Consider the following 7,587-nt stretch of genomic DNA (forward strand, 5'->3'; position numbering starts at 1 on the left):
GGGTTTCAGAGTTATGGCCCCTGAAAGGGCCAAAATCAGCTATTTTGACCTTGTCTGCACAATAGCAGCTTCATTTATGATTTTATTTTAACCAAACTTGCACACAACTTGTATCACCATAAGATCTCGGTTCCTTTCTTCAACTGGCCAGATCCCATTATGGGTTTCAGAGTTATGGCCCCTGAAAGGGCCAAAATTAGCTTTTTTGACTTTGTCTGCACAATAGCAATTTCATTTATGATTTGAATTTAACCAAACTTGCACACAACTTGTATCACCATAAGATCTCGATTCCTTTCTTGAACCGGCCAGATCCCATAATGGGTTCCCGAGTTACGGCCCCTGAAAGGGCCAAAATTAGCTAGTTTGACCTTGTCTGCACAATAGCAATGTCATTTATGATTTGATTTTAACCAAACTTGCACACAACTTGTATCACCACAAGATCTTGATTCATTTCTTGAACTGGCCAGATCCCATTATGGGTTCCAGAGTTATGGCCCCTTAAAGGTCCAAAATTGGCTATTTTGGTTTTTGCAGCCATATAGAGACATCATTTATGGTTTTATTTGATACAAACTTCCAAAATATCTTCAACAACAATAAATCTTGGATTCCATGACAAATTAGATCCAGAGATCCAGAATTATTTTATATCAGATTACCTCCCCTGATTGTAGTCAGAATGGATTAATATCAGTAAGTACTTATAGGACTTATTTGAAATTTCATTATTGTCATTAGTTGTACTGAGCCAATCAGAGTAGATAACTATGCAGTGATTTTATGTCAAATTACCTCCCTTTATTTCAAATTAAAATGGGTATATCTCCATAACTAATGAAAATACTGATCTGAAATTTCATTTATGTCAACAGATTTATTTGGCAGATCCTTCTTTTGTTCACTTACAATAATTTTTTTTAATTACTTCCCTTTTATGTTACTATAAATAGCTTATTTTAGTAACTTTTTTATTATTGGCCGTAGGGAAAAATCGAGATCACTTTTCTGTGGTACAACATGGATGGTACCTCCAATTTTTAGGTGTATTTTGACATACCTGTACCTTGTAAGAATCTTTTTTTCTTTTTGGTTAAATTTCTTTCCTTTGTTGTTCCTGTCCTATGGACTTAGATATTTTTTCTGAGGACCTTCTTGTCCTCAAGTGCAATGATAACAGGTGAGCGATATAGGGTCATCATGGCCCTCTTGTCTTGAGTTCAGGTGTTTTAGAGTTTGAACATATCTGTGTAATTTATATCTGGAAATTAGATATCTTTCAAAATATAGTCCCCCTCATTCACAAAAACAACCTATTTTTTTGGGAAAATAAATTAACTGAATTTGCTTTTTTCTTATAACCATGAAGTGTACATGTGCGTGTGTTTTTGCCAGATTGTACAGTTATGTACCCCTTGGACCTTATACATAAAGCTGGATATTTATCAAATTTGCATAAAGTTAGTCTAAGTCTGCAGTTTTTGTATGTATTGAGCCTGTAGAGGGTAAAAACTAGGGTTGTCATTTATTGACAATTTCATATTGATATATTAACATGCAAATATTGACAATACATCTATACATCAACTGATTCAAAAGATTAAACAAATACCATCAAACCGTAATAAAAAATTCTCTTCTAAGAAAGATCTATACAAAGAACAGACATAGAGGTGTATAATAATTTTCATCACTCATTATTTATTTATCATCATTTATTATGTCACACATTTGTTTTTTTTATTGTGTAACGTCACACTGACACTGTTATACTCTGGTCATCCGGAGACTAAATTTACAGTTTTTTTGCGGTGGAGGATAAGACCCCGGGTACCCATCCTTGCATTATTTCAGGCATGAGTGGACACCTGTATAGAACCACTGAACTTCCGTAAGCCAGATGGATGGCTTCCTTACATTTAACAATTCTACATCTTAAGGGAGGTTTTAGACCCGCAGCAGTGAGGGGCAAGTGATTCAAAGTTAGTGACTTTAACCACTTAGCTTCAGCGGCTGTCTGGGTCACATTTGATTTGTCAGAAAGTGATTTTGTTTAGGCTACATTCTTCCATTATCAGAATCAATTTTGCAAATGAAATATAAAACTAACCTTAAGCTGACAGCTTGTCTTTTGATGTTCATGGATGTGCAAGATGAAAGGAAAGATTTTGTATATTTGATATTATCAGACACAAATTTTATCATGGACTGAAAAACACATTGTTATTTGCCTAAGCCTGTTTTGATACTTTGTTACATATTTAAAATGGTACTGGAAACATTTATAATTTCCCCATACTTCTGTAGAGATACAGGTACTGCTGTTAGTCCTTAGGAATTTGCAACATGCATATCTCAAAAAGTACTTTTTCTATAGTCATAAATTATTCAGCATGTGAAATTTTGCACTAGGGGTTTTGTTTGGGATTTCGCTCAGTCAGAGTTGTGGCCCCTGACTTGGTTAACAATATGCATAAAGGGCCTAAAAGTTTATGTCACATCTCTAAAAGTATTTCACCTAAAGTTAGGGAACCTGAAAGGAATGTAAGTGATTGAAATCTGTTTCAAAACTGATCTTTGGACAGAATTTCGAACAAAATTTACCTTATTTGTATGAAAAAGTTCATAGGCCTTCACTATAGTTCAAAATAAAGTTGGCTGAAATACTAATTTTGGAGCACCTTTGCCTAAACTTGAACGTTTATAAATGAACCTTTAATCTGCAGGTGGCAAGAGAATTTGCCTTTGTGACCAGTGCAGATGCAGGCTGATCATGGTCTGCATTGTTTGCTGTTTAGTCAGAAAATGTTCAATGAACACCCCTTGGAATAATAAGTGGTTCTGTCAAAATTAAATGATCAACCAGTCCATTTTAGAAAGGTTAAACCCCCACTCAGAGATTGGGATTGGGATCAAGTCATTATGTTTTGTAAGGTGAGTTTCACACTCATGTGTTTACCTTTTTTGAGTGTTGTCAAGTTTCAGGAGCATTCTATACCAGCAGGGATTATTTCTTCATTTAACTATAAATAACTGTGTTTGATAGTATTTTTTCATAGACAACTGAATTCACATCTAATGCAAATGATAGCATTTTCTTTTAAAAGAAAAAATAAATAAAGAAAAATTGATGAAAGATTTATTGAGAATGTGATCTCGCTTGTTGCTGAATTTTTGTTGAAAGCTTGAATAAATTACAACAGGTCATAATATGTGATATTATAGTATAGAGAAATGTTAAAGAAAAGTCATGCTACAGAAAGTTAATGAAGTTATATTAACTAATACATGAATAATATAGAGATCTTTTACTAGATTGAATTCTGAGTATGTTAAACTTTAGTTTATATTAGTAGTCAGTTTTGAAGTACAGCATGTTTAACAGCTAGGCCAAGTGGTTAATGCTGCATGCAGACTTTGAATCACTCCATTCTACAATATGGCAGTAAGAAAATTTACTGTAAAACAGGGCACATGATTTTTTAGCTCACCTGTCACAAAGTGACAAGGTTAGCTTTTGTGATCGCGCGGCGTCCGTCGTCCGTGCGTGCGTGCGTGCGTCCGTAAACTTTTGCTTGTGACCACTCTAGAGGTCACATTTTTCATGGGATCTTCATGAAAGTTGGTCAGAATGTTCACCTTGATGATATCTAGGTCAAGTTCGAAACTGGGTCAGGTGCCATCAAAAACTAGGTCAGTAGGTCTAAAAATAGAAAAACCTTGTGACCTCTCTAGAGGCCATATATTTCACAAGATCTTCATGAAAATTGGTCAGAATGTTCACCTTGATGATATCTAGGTCAAGTTCGAAACTGGGTCACATGGGGTCAAAAACTAGATCAGTAGGTCTAAAAATAGAAAAACCTTGTGACCTCTCTAGAGGCCATATTTTTCATGAGATCTTCATGAATATTGGTCAGAATGTTCACTTTGATGATATCTAGGTCAAGTTCTAAACTGGGTCACGTGGGGTCAAAAACTAGGTCAGTAGGTCTAAAAATAGAAAAACCTTGTGACCTCTCTAGAGGCCATATTTTTAATGAGATCTTCATGAATATTGATCAGAATGTTCACCTTGATGATATCTAGGTCATGTTCGAAACTGGGTCACGTGGGGTCAAAAACTAGGTCATTAGGTCTAAAAATAGAAAAACCTTGTGACCTCTCTAGAGGCCATATTTCTCAATGGATCTTCATGAAAATTGGTCAGAATGTTCAGCTTGATGATATCCAGGTCAAGTTCGAAACTGGGTCACGTGGGGGTAAAAACTAGGTCAGTAGATCTAAAAATAGAAAAACCTTGTGACCTCTCTAGAGGCCATATTTTTCATGAGATCTTCATGAATATTGGTCAGAATGTTCACCTTGATGATATCTAGGTCAAGTTCGAAACTGGGTCATGTGGGATCAAAAACTAGGTCAGTAGGTCTAAAAATAGAAAAACCTTGTGACCTCTCTAGAGGCCATATTTTTCAATGGATCTTCATGAAAATTGGTCAGAATGTTTACCTTGATGATATCTAGATCAAATTCGAAACTGGGTCACGTGGGGTTAAAAACTAGGTCAGTAGATCTAAAAATAGAAAAACCTTGTGACCTCTCTAGAGGCCATATTTTTCATGAGATCTTCATGAATATTGGTCAGAATGTTCACCTTGATGATATCTAGGTCAGGTTCGAAACTGGGTCACGTGGGGTCAAAAACTAGGTCAGTAGGTCTAAAAATAGAAAAACCTTGTGACCTCTCTAAAGGCCATATTTCTCAATGGATCTCATGAAAATTGGTGAGAATGTTCATCTTGATGATATCTAGGTCAGGTTCGTAACTGGGTCATGTGCGGTCAAAAACTAGGTCAGTAGGTCGAAAAATAGAAAAACCTTGTGACCTCTCTAGAGGCCATATTTTTCACGAGATCTTCATGAAAATTGGTGAGAATGTTCACCTTGATGATATCTAGATCAAATTTAAAAGTGGGTCACGTGCCTTCAAAAACTAGGTCATTAGGTCAAATAATAGAAAAACCTTGTGACCTCTCTAGAGGCCATATTTTTAATGGATCTTCATGAAAATTGGTCAGAATTTTTTATCTTGATGATATCTAGGTCACATGTGCTCAAAAACTAGGTCACTATGTCAAATAATAGAAATAACGACGTCATACTCAGTTCAACACTGGGTCATGTGGGGATAGGTGAGCGATTCAGGGCCATCATGGTCCTCTTGTTTTTGTTTTTTTGTCAACAGACCTGGGATTATTTTCATAAACAATGTTGCCCCTCATGAGACTAAATAGTAAAGATTACAAGAATGGAAAACTCATTATAAAGTAACTGGTTTAGATAGCTTTAGCTGGTTAAGATCAATTCCTGTCCAACAAAGATATCATTAAGAGTTAATTTACTGACTTCTAGAACTTTTTCCAATTATAGACAGATACAGTATGTTTGTTACGGATTGATTTGTCCAGACTTCAAGAGGTTAATCGGAGTTTATTTACAACTTGGGCAGAAAATTGGTGCTTAATTATTGAAAACACAATCTTCCATTTCTGTCCTTGGTGTTTGTCCTGAACTTTCTCTAATATACAAGTACAAAAATGTACATGTCATCGGATAACACAAGGTTAACATGCGTACTGTAGTTACTATTATATATTTAACATTGTTATTTTAAGATGACGAAGGAACTAAGATTAAAGTTTTATTACAGGATATTTTAATAAAGTATTAAAAGATATTAACATGAAGATATATATTTTTCTACTTGAACTTTTAATTGTTGTGTCAAGTATTAGGCAAAGTAGATCTAGATGAAGTATATAGAACTTTGAAAAGTGAAAATTGAATTTTTCATACGCCCATCTTTGAAAGAGCGGGGCATATTATGTGAACACCTGTGGCGGGCGGGCAGCGTCCCAAAGCATGTCTGTTCTCTTAAGTCGAACAGTTTTCATCCAATCTTCACCAAACTTGGTGACAATGTTTGTGGGCATAATATCTCGACCAAATTTGATAACAAGCCAAATCGCCCCAGGCACTCTTGGATTATGACCCTTGAATTACTCGAAAAACTGCTAATTTAGCCTTGTCCGCTCTCTAAGTCAAACAGTTTTCATCCGATCTTCACCAAACTTAGTGACAATGTTTGTAGGCATAATATCTCGGCCAAATTCGATAACCAGCCAAATGGCCCAAGGCACTCTTGGATTATGGCCCTTGAATTACTCGAAAAACTACAAATTTAGCCTTGTCCGCTCTCTTAAGTCGAACAGTTTTCATCCGATCTTCCACAAACTTGCAGATAATGTTTGTGGGCATAATATCTCAGCCAAGTTCGATGACCAGCTAAATCACCCCAGGCACTCTTGGATTATGGCCCTTGAATTACTCGAAATCTGCTAATTTAGCCTTGTCCGCTCTCTAGGTCAAACAGTTTTCATTCGATCTTCACCAAACTTGGTGACAATGTTTGTGGGCATAATATTTCGGCCAAGTTCAATAATCAGTCAAATCGCCCCAGGCACTCTTGGATTATGGCCCTTGAATTAGGCCAAGTTCGATGACGGCGTATTTTGTGACAATCTGCCACTCTCATTAAGTTGTAAGCCACAAATTCATTTCCCCATGAAATAACCATTTTGCCATTTGAGCTAAAACCAACTATCATGAAGATGAGGTTACTATAAAAAAAAAAGAAATGAATAAATAGTAAAACATTTAATAGTTTCTTTAAGGTGACCTGTACAAATTTAAAGTTTAATATCAGTGTCTTAAAAACTCCATTTTTGTAAACTTTTGAAAATTTTGCTATAAGCTCTAGGGTAGATGGTTTGAGCAAGGTAGGGTTGGTTTACCCTAAACAAACAATATTTTTAGGCCCAATCGAAAATGCTTTAATAACAGTATAATACATTTTCATATAAATCACTTGAAAACAGATACATACAGTATTTCTGGTATTCACATATAGTGATACAAGGATTGGCCAATATGGCAAAGTAGTTTTCAATCATTGCTGTGTCAGGTGATAAAGTCAAATGTCTGGTTTTTATTGATTGAAAGTTCCCTGCCTCAAAACTGTGCTTAAGTTGAAACTGGAGTCACTGCCCTTTGTAGGTGGGAAAAATCAACAGCCTGTCCTGTATGCTTCCTCTGTTACAGTATCATATAAATGTATATGTATTGTGACAACTTTTACATCAACAGAAGTTATCCACTTTCAGTTTGTGGTGCAATTCTAGACCACTCAGAGTCTGAGTGGTTGAGGCCACTGACTTCAAATCACTTGCCCCTCACCGATGTAGGTTCGAGCCTCACTCAGGGCATTGAATTCTTCATGTGAGGAAGTCATCCAGCTGGCTTATGGAAGGTCAGTGGTTCTACCCAGGTGCCCGCTCATGATGAAATAATGCAAACCCAACAAAAAAAAAAAAGGAATTAGAAAGTCAATTTGATATGGGTTGAATTTGCATGACACTTTTCAAGGTAGACTATAATGTGAACTGTGCCATAAATTATAGAATATTAATTTTCCATTAAATTATGAAATTTTCTGTTAAATAGGCACTATTATATACGTCAGAT

At 35.7% G+C, this 7,587-nt stretch overlaps 1 protein-coding gene across 1 annotated transcript in view; it reads left to right on the forward strand.

Annotated features, from left to right (window-relative positions):
• The window catches only part of LOC123548842 (transmembrane protein 64-like), a 56,494-nt gene that overhangs the window by 35,318 nt on the left and 13,589 nt on the right, over positions 1-7,587 (forward strand). The window lies entirely within an intron of this gene.

This window comes from Mercenaria mercenaria, chromosome 6 (genome assembly GCF_021730395.1).
Source record: "Mercenaria mercenaria strain notata chromosome 6, MADL_Memer_1, whole genome shotgun sequence".
In the NCBI taxonomy this organism is placed as follows: Eukaryota; Metazoa; Mollusca; class Bivalvia; order Venerida; family Veneridae; genus Mercenaria; species Mercenaria mercenaria.